The sequence below is a fragment of the Oncorhynchus gorbuscha genome, unplaced genomic scaffold, assembly GCF_021184085.1.
Source record: "Oncorhynchus gorbuscha isolate QuinsamMale2020 ecotype Even-year unplaced genomic scaffold, OgorEven_v1.0 Un_scaffold_11198, whole genome shotgun sequence".
Lineage (NCBI taxonomy): Eukaryota > Metazoa > Chordata > Actinopteri > Salmoniformes > Salmonidae > Oncorhynchus > Oncorhynchus gorbuscha.
Window position 1 is genome coordinate 1 of NW_025753806.1, and position 10,071 is coordinate 10,071.

The window sequence follows — 10,071 nt, forward strand, 5'->3', positions numbered from 1 at the left end:
ACCAGCAGGTAGACTCGTGGTTAGAGCGTTGGACCAGTAACCAGCAGGGTCGCCTAGTTGTTAGAGCGTTGGACCAGTAACCAGCAGGGTCGCCTAGTTGTTAGAGCGTTAGACCAGTAACCAGCAGGGTAGTCTAGTTGTTAGAGCGTTGGGCCAGTAACCAGCAGGGTAGCCTAGTGGTTAGAGTGTTGGACCAGTAACCAGCAGGGTAGCCTAGTTGTTAGAGTGCTGGACCAGTAACCAGCAGGTAGTCTAGTTGTTAGTAACCAGCAGGGTAGTCTAGTTGTTAGAGTGTTGGACCAGTAACCAGCAGGGTAGCCTAGTTGTTAGAGCGTTGGACCAGTAACCAGCAGGGTAGTCTAGTTGTTAGAGCGTTGGGCCAGTAACCAGCAGGGTAGTCTAGTTGTTAGAGTGTTGGACCAGTAACCAGCAGGGTAGCCTAGTTGTTAGAGCGTTGGACCAGTAACCAGCAGGGTAGTTGTTAGAGCGTTGGGCCAGTAACCAGCAGGGTAGTCTAGTTGTTAGAGCGTTAGACCAGTAACCAGCAGGGTAGTCTAGTTGTTAGAGTGTTGGACCAGTAACCAGCAGGGTAGTCTAGTTGTTAGAGCGTTGGACCAGTAACCAGCAGGGTAGTCTAGTTGTTAGAGTGTTGGACCAGTAACCAGCAGGGTAGTCTGGTTGTTAGAGCGTTGGACCAGTAACCAGCAGGGTAACTGAGTTGTTAGTAACCAGCAGGGAAGTCTAGTTGTTAGTAACCAGCAGGGTAGTCTGGTTGTTAGAGCGTTGGACCAGTAACCAGCAGGGTAACTGAGTTGTTAGTAACCAGCAGGGTAGTCTAGTTGTTAGTAACCAGCAGGGTAGTCTAGTTGTTAGAGCGTTGGGTTAGTAACCAGCAGGTAGACTAGTTGTTAGAGCGTTAGACCAGTAACCAGCAGGTAGACTCGTGGTTAGAGCGTTGGACCAGTAACCAGTAGGGTCGTCTAGTTGTTAGAGCGTTGGGCCAGTAACCAGCAGGGTAGCCTAGTGGTTAGAGTGTTGGACCAGTAACCAGCAGGGTAGCCTAGTTGTTAGAGTGCTGGACCAGTAACCAGCAGGTAGTCTAGTTGTTAGTAACCAGCAGGGTAGCCTAGTGGTTAGAGTGTTGGGCCAGTAACCAGCAGGGTAGCCTAGTGGTTAGAGCGTTGGGTCAGTAACCAGCAGGGTAGTCTAGTTGTTAGAGCATTGGACCAGTAACCAGCAGGGTAGCCTAGTTGTTAGAGCGTTGGACCAGTAACCAGCAGGGTAGTCTAGTTGTTAGAGCGTTGGACCAGTAACCAGCAGGGTAGCCTAGTTGTTAGAGCGTTGAACCAGTAACCAGCAGGGTAGTCTAGTTGTTAGAGCGTTGGACCAGTAACCAGCAGGGTAGCCTAGTTGTTAGAGCGTTGGACCAGTAACCAGCAGGGTAGTCTAGTTGTTAGAGCGTTGGACCAGTAACCAGCAGGGTAGCCTAGTTGTCAGTAACCAGCAGGGTAGCCTAGTTGTTAGAGTGTTGGACCAGTAACCAGCAGGGTAGCCTAGTTGTTAGAGCGTTGGACCAGTAACCAGCAGGGTAGCCTAGTTGTCAGTAACCAGCAGGGTAGCCTAGTTGTTAGAGTGTTGGACCAGTAACCAGCAGGGTAGCCTAGTTGTTAGAGCGTTGGACCAGTAACCAGCAGGGTAGCCTAGTTGTCAGTAACCAGCAGGGTAGCCTAGTTGTTAGAGTGTTGGACCAGTAACCAGCAGGGTAGCCTAGTTGTTAGAGTGTTGGACCAGTAACCAGCAGGGTAGCCTAGTTGTTAGAGCGTTGGACCAGTAACCAGCAGGGTAGCCTAGTTGTCAGTAACCAGCAGGGTAGCCTAGTTGTTAGAGTGTTGGACCAGTAACCAGCAGGGTAGCCTAGTTGTTAGAGTGTTGGACCAGTAACCAGCAGGGTAGCCTTGCGCGTTGAGCCAGTAACCTGAAAGGTTACCGACTAAGGTGAACAATCTGTCGACGTGCCCTTAAGCAAGGCATTTAACTCTAATTTGTTTTACTTTGGTTTCATACTACTGTCTGACCCTTTAAAACAACACATTTCACCTTTCCGGTGTCTGTGACAATTATAAACATCTGAATAAACATCTTAGTATCAGAACACACCACCTTGAGTTATTCGGCAAGTAAGTTGAGTCACATCTTCTTTCCTGTTAAATATGGGTGAAGGTCATGTTTTGGAAAAGGTGAAGGTCATGTTTTGGAAAAGGTGGTCATGTTTTGGAAAAGGTGAAGGTCATGTTTTGGAAAAGGTGAAGGTCATGTTTTGGAAAAGGTGAAGGTCATGTTTTGGAAAAGGTGAAGGTCATGTTTTGGAAAAGGTGAAGGTCATGTTTTGGAAAAGGTGAAGATCATGTTTTTGGAAAAGACTGATCTGATTGCCCCTGTCATGTAAGGTTTGGTCTGTTACGCTGCAGGTTTACATCACATCAGGTTTATTTCTATCTGCTTCCCCTACAGGAACCTGTCCCACAGCCGCAGGGGTCCTAAAGTCAGCCCCTACCCAGACTACTCCTCCTCCTCCTACATCGAGGACCACGAGGGCCACACGGTGAAGAACCTTCCTGGGGGGGACACCTCTGTATCGGGTACCTCCTCCGTCGGCGTCCTGGGTGGAACCGGCAGTGTACCCGCAGGCCCAGAGAAGAACCGAAACTCCATCAACGCCGAGCGTCAGCAGGCTCAGGCCCGTCTGCCCAGCCCGGAGAGCAGCGGCACCAGCCTCTCCACACCCAACACCGTCATGACCACCATCTCTGAGTCGGGTCAAGGGGGAGGACTCATCCGGCCCACTAGGTGGCACTGTGCTGGGGCTGGTGGTGGGTGTGTCTGCAGCTGACCCAGGAGGACTTGGAGACCACCAAGCTGGACCCTAGAGAGGTTGACAAGAACCTGAAAGAATCTTCTGATGAGAACCTTATGGAGCACAGCCAGAAACAGTTCTCTGCTCCAGACCCGCTCAGCTCTGGGTCTTCCTCCCTGCTCTACCCCCTCATCAAGCTGGCTGCGGAGGTGACTGGGGCCGGGCCTGGGGCCCAGGGAGGGTCTGGGACCGGGGCCAGTGGGATGGGGACCCTCCAGCTACTATGTTCCCCCTGCCCAAACAGCAGAACCTCCCCAAAGCGGCCCACCAGCCTACCACTCAACACCAAGGCCAAGGAGGGCTCTGGTTCCTCCAGGCTGAAGTCTGGGAAACACCGGTCCAACCTGAAGCAGGTAGAGACGGGCGTGGCCAAGATGAACACGGTCGCCCCAGCGGCAGAGCCACGCCTTGTTAACGTCACCAACAACGGGCCAACGGCCGTAGGAAACGGGGTGCGGAGCGGCGTAAGCGTCGTGGTCGTCAACGGTTACCTGAACGGAGGTGTGGCCTCTTCAGCTGGAGGCGGGACTCCTTACGGGACTACCAATCCGGCGGGCCCTCAGGGGGAGTTGGGCGGAGCGACACCCTTGTTACAGACCCAGCTCAGCGGAGAGGACAGTAGACTCAACATCAACTCCAGTCCTGATGAACATGAACCACTGCTAAGGAGAGAGCAGCCCGCCCCATGTGACCAGAGACCAACCAATCACCTGGCGGGCCGCACCAACACCAACAACAACAACAACCGTCTGGTGATCACATGTCCATCTGTAGAGGGACAGCCTGAACCCTCACCTTTGTCCCCATACCTAGACCTGTCTCTGTACCCAAACCCATCTCCGTACCTGTCACTGCCCCTCTCACTGCCCAACTACCAGACCCAGCTCCCAGTCTCAACCCCAGTCCCAGCCCCAGTCCCAGCCCAGTCTCAACCCCAGTCCCAGCCCCAGCCCCAGTCCCAGCCCCAGTCCCAGCCCCAGTCTCAGCCCCAGTCCCATCCCCAGTCTCAACCCCAGTCTTAACCCCAGTCCCAGTCCCAGCCCCAGTCTCAACCCCAGTCTCAACCCCAGTCTCAACCCCAGTCCCAGCCCCAGTCCCAGCCCCAGTCTCAACCCCAGTCCCAGCCCCAGCCCCAGTCCCAGCCCCAGCCCCAGTCCCAGTCTCAACCCCAGTCCCAGTCTCAGCCCCAGTCCCAGCCCCAGTCCCAGTCTCAAACCCAGTCCCAGTCTCAACCCCAGTCTCAACCCCAGTCTCAACCCCAGTACCAGTCTCAACCCCAGTCCCAGTCTCAACCCCAGTCCCAGTCTCAACCCCAGTACCAGTCTCAACCCCAGTCCCAGTCTCAACCCCAGTCCCAGTCTCAACCCCAGTCCCAGTCTCAACCCCAGTCCCAGTCTCAACCCCAGTCCCAGTCTCAGCCCCAGTCCCAGTCCCAGCCCCAGTCCCAGTCTCAAACCCAGTCCCAGTCTCAACCCCAGTCTCAACCCCAGTCCCAGCCCCAGTACCAGTCTCAACCCCAGCCCCAGTCCCAGTCTCAACCCCAGTCCCAGTCTCAACCCCAGCCCCAGTCTCAGTCCCAGTCTCAACCCCAGTCCCATTCTCAACCCCAACCCCAGTCTCAGTCCCAGTCTCAACCCCAGTCCCAGTCCCATTCTCAACCTCAGCCCCAGCGGCCTCAGACAGCCCAAACCCAGACGACCTGAGACCCTGCTCCCTGGACCTGTCTGGCTCCTCACACAACAGCTCTTCAGGTAAGAAAAGAACACACCGCACATCTCTCTACCTCAGTCCACCCTTCCCTCTCTACTTCCCTCCTCTCTACCTCTCCTTCACTCTCTGTCTCTCTCAACCTCAGTCCACCCTTCCCTCTCTACTTCCCTCCTCTCTACCTCTCCTTCACTCTCTGTCTCTCTCTACCTCAGTCCACCCTTCCCTCTCTACTTCCCCTCCTCTCTACCTCTCCTTCACTCTCTGTCTCTCTCTACCTCAGTCCACCCTTCCCTCTCTACTTCCCCTCCTCTCTACCTCTCCTTCACTCTCTGTCTCTCTCTACCTCAGTCCACCCTTCCAACTCAACTCCCTCAACGTGAGCAAGACAAAGGAGCTGATCGTGGACTATAGGGAAAGGAGTGCCGAATCTGATATTTATATATTTCTTAATTACATTATTTTACTTTCAGATTTGTGTGTATTGTTGTGAATTGTTAGATAGTACTGCACTGTTGGAGCTAGAAATACAATAATTTAGTTAGATATTACTGCACTGTTGGGAGCTAGAAATACAATCATTTAGTTAGATATTACTGCACTGTTGGAGCTGGGAACACAAGCATTTAGTTAGATATTACTGCACTGTTGGAGCTGGGAACACAAGCATTTAGTTAGATATTACTGCACTGTTGGAGCTAGAAACACAAGCATTTAGTTAGATACTACTGTACTGTTGGAGCTAGGAACACAAACATTTAGTTAGATACTACTGTACTGTTGGAGCTAGGAACACAAACATTTAGTTAGATACTACTGTACTGTTGGAGCTAGGAACACAAACATTTAGTTAGATACTACTGTACTGTTGGAGCTAGGAACACAAACATTTAGTTAGATACTACTGTACTGTTGGAGCTAGGAAAACAAACATTTAGTTAGATACTACTGTACTGTTGGAGCTAGGAACACAAACATTTAGTTAGATACTACTGTACTGTTGGAGCTAGGAACACAAACATTTAGTTAGATACTACTGTACTGTTGGAGCTAGGAACACAAGCATTTAGTTAGATATTACTGTACTGTTGGAGCTAGGAACATAAGCATTTAGTTAGATACTACTGCACTGTTGGAGCTGGGAACACAAGCATTTAGTTAGATACTACTGCACTGTTGGAGCTTGGAAAACAAACATTTCTCTACACCCGCAATAACATCTGATAAATATGTGAATGTGACCAATAACGTTTGATTTGATTTCACAGTTCATAAGAACATCAGTCAATTGAAATACATTCATTAGGCTCCAATCAAATGACTGGATATACAGATATGTATCTGTTGGTTTAAAAAGAGAAGGCAGATCAGTAAAACAGTCCGTATCTGGTGTGACCATTTGCCTCATGCGGCGTGACGCATCTCCTTCACATAGAGTTGATTAGGCTGTTGATTGATTAGGCTGTTGATTGATTAGGCTGTTGATTGATCAGGCTGTTGATTGATTAGGCTGTTGATTGATTAGGCTGTTGATTGATCAGGCTGTTGATTGATTAGCTGTTGATTGATCAGGCTGTTGATTGATTAGGCTGTTGATTGATTAGGCTGTTGATTGATCAGGCTGTTGATTGATTAGGGCTGTTGATTGATCAGGCTGTTGATTGATTAGGCTGTTGATTGATCAGGCTGTTGATTGATTAGGCTGTTGATTGATCAGGCTGTTGATTGATCAGGCTGTTGATTGATTAGGCTGTTGATTGATCAGGCTGTTGATTGATTAGGCTGTTGATTGATCAGGCTGTTGATTGATTAGGCTGTTGATTGATCAGGCTGTTGATTGATCGGGCTGTTGATTGATTAGGCTGTTGATTGATTAGGCTGTTGATTGATCAGGCTGTTGATTGATTAGGCTGTTGATTGATCAGGCTGTTGATTGATTAGGCTGTTGATTGATTAGGCTGTTGATTGATCAGGCTGTTGATTGATTAGGCTGTTGATTGATTAGGCTGTTGATTGATCAGGCTGTTGATTGATTAGGCTGTTGATTGATCAGGCTGTTGATTGATTAGGCTGTTGATTGATTAGGCTGTTGATTGATCAGGCTGTTGATTGATCAGGCTGTTGATTGATCAGGCTGTTGATTGATCAGGCTGTTGATTGATCAGGCTGTTGATTCATCAGGTGTTGATTCATCAGGTGTTGATTGATCAGGCTGTTGATTGATCAGGCTGTTGATTCATCAGGTGTTGCTGATTGTAGAATGTTATCCCCTGATCTTCAATGACTATGTGAAGTTACTAGATATTGAATCTGGAACACGCTGTCGTACAGGTAGATCCAGAGCATTCCAAACAGGCTCAATGGGTGACAGGTCTGGTAGGTATGCAGGCCATGGAAGAACTGGGACATTTTCAGCTTCCAGGAATTGTGTACAGAACCCCATCATCACAGCAACACAGGCTAGCTATGACCTGGTACTGTAACACAGGCTAGCTATGACCCGGTACTGTAACACAGGCTAGCTATGACCCGGTACTGTAACACAGGCTAGCTATGACCCGGTACTGTAACACAGGCTAGCTATGACCCGTTACTGTAACACAGGCTAGCTATGACCCGGTACTGTAACACAGGCTAGCTATGACCTGGTACTGTAACACAGGCTAGCTATGACCCGGTACTGAAACACAGGCTAGCTATGACCTGGTACTGAAACACAGGCTAGCTATGACCCGGTACTGAAACACAGGCTAGCTATGACCTGGTACTGTAACACAGGCTAGCTATGACCCGGCACTGTAACACAGGCTAGCTATGACCTGGTACTGTAACACAGGCTAGCTATGACCCGGTACTGAAACACAGGCTAGCTATGACCCGGTACTGAAACACAGGCTACCTATGACCCGGTACTGTAACACAGGCTAGCTATGACCTGGTGCTGTAACACAGGCTGGCTATGACCTGGTACTGTGAGACAGGCTAGCTATGACCTGGTACTGTAACACAGGCTAGCTATGACCCGGTACTGTAACACAGGCTAGCTATGACCTGGTACTGTAACACAGGTTAGCTATGACCTGGTACATTAACACAGGCTGGCTATGACCCGGTACTGTAACACAGGCTAGCTATGACCCGGTACTGAAACACAGGCTATCTATGACCTGGTACTGTAACACAGGCTAGCTATGACCTGGTACATTAACACAGGCTTGCTATGACCCGGTACTGTAACACAGGCTAGCTATGACCTGGTACTGAAACACAGGCTAGCTATGACCCGGTACTGTAACACAGGCTAGCTATGACCTGGTACTGTAACACAGGCTAGCTATGACCGGTTACTGTAACACAGGCTAGCTATGACCTGGTACTGAAACACTGGCTAGCTATGACCTGGTACTGAAACACAGGCTAGCTATGACCTGGTACTGTAACACAGGCTAGCTATAACCTGGTACTGAAAACACAGGCTAGCTATGACCCGGTACTGTAAAACAGGCTAGCTATGACCCGGTACTGTAACACAGGCTAGCTATGACCGGGTACTGTAACACAGGCTAGCTATGACCTGGTACTGTAACACAGGCAATACAGGAGACCCCAACATGTTTAGTGGCCGTAATCAAATCAAATCTAACTTTATTAGTCACATGTGCCGAATACAACAGGTGTAGAACCAACAATGCAGTTCAAGAAAGAGTTATGAAAATATTTACCAAATAAACTAATGTAAAAAATAATAAAAAGTAACACAATACAGTAACAATAACAAGGCTATATACAGGGGGTACCGGTACAGAGTCAGTGTGGAGGCTATATACAGGGTATTACGGTACAGAGTCAATGTGGAGACTATATACAGGGGGTACCGGCACAGAGTCAATGTGGAGGCTATATACAGGGGGTACAGAGTCAATGTGTAGGCTATATACAGGGGGTACAGAGTCAATGTGGAGGCTATATACAGGGGGTAACGGCACAGAGTCAATGTGGAGGCTATATACAGGGTATTACGGTACAGAGTCAATGTGGAGGCTATATACAGGGGGGTACTGGTACAGAGTCAATATGGAGGCTATATACAGGTTATTACGGTACAGAGTCAATGTGGAGGCTATATACAGGGTATTATGGTACAGAGTCAATGTGGAGGCTATATACAGGGTATTATGGTACAGAGTCAATGTGGAGGCTATATACAGGGTATTATGGTACAGAGTCAATGTGGAGGCTATATACAGGGTATTATGGTACAGAGTCAATGTGGAGGCTATATACAGGGGGTACCGGTAGAGAGTCAATGTGGAGGCTATATACAGGGGGGTACCGGGTAGAGAGTCAATGTGGAGGCTATATACAGGGGGACCGGTAGAGAGTCAATGTGGAGACTATATACAGGGGGTACCGGTAGAGAGTCAATGTGGAGGCTATATACAGGGGGTACCGGTAGAGAGTCAATGTGGAGGCTATATACAGGGGGTACCGGTAGAGAGTCAATGTGGAGGCTATATACAGGGGGTACCGGTAGAGAGTCAATGTGGAGGCTATATACAGGGGGTACCGGTAGAGAGTCATGTGGAGGCTATATACAGGGGGTACCGGTAGAGAGTCAATGTGGAGGCTATATACAGGGTACCGGTAGAGAGTCAATGTGGAGGCTATATACAGGGTACCGGCAGAGAGTCAATGTGGAGGCTATATACAGGGGGTACCGTAGAGAGTCAATGTGGAGGCTACATACAGGGGGTACCGGTAGAGAGTCAATGGGAGGCTATATACAGGGGGTACCGGTACAGAGTCAATGTGAAGGCTATATACAGGGGGGTACCGCACAGAGTCAATGTGGAGGCTATATACAGGGGGTACCGGTACTGAGTCAATGTGGAGGCTATATACAGGCACCGATACAGAGTCAATGTGGAGGCTATATACAGGGGGTACCGGGTACAGAGTCAATGTGGAGGCTATATACAGGGGGGTACCGGTGCACTGAGCTTCACGTGGAGGCTATATGGCCAGGGGCACCGATACAGAGTCAATGTGGAGGCTATATACAGGGGGTACCGGTACAGAGTCAATGTGGAGGCTATATACAGGGAGTACCGGTACAGAGTCAATGTGGAGGCTATATACAGGGGGTACCGGTGCAGAGTCAATGTGGAGACTATATACAGAGGGTACCGGTACAGAGTCAATGTGGAGGCTATATACAGGAAGTACCGGTACAGAGTCAATGTGGAGGCTATATACAGGGGTACCGGTACAGAGTCAATGTGGAGGCTATATACAGGGGTACCGGTACAGAGTCAATGTGGAGGCTATATACAGGGGTGCCGGTACAGAGTCAATGTGGAGGCTATATACAGGGGTACCGGTACCTAGTCAATGTGGGGGCTATATACAGGGGGTACCGGTACCTAGTCAATGTGGGGGCTATACAGGGG

At 49.6% G+C, this 10,071-nt stretch overlaps 1 pseudogene; it reads left to right on the top strand.

Moving 5' to 3' along the window:
* The first annotated feature begins 2,511 nt into the window (after positions 1 to 2,511).
* On the top strand, positions 2,512 to 4,665 carry LOC124030401 (annotated as a pseudogene).
* Positions 4,666 to 10,071: the final 5,406 nt, after the last annotated feature.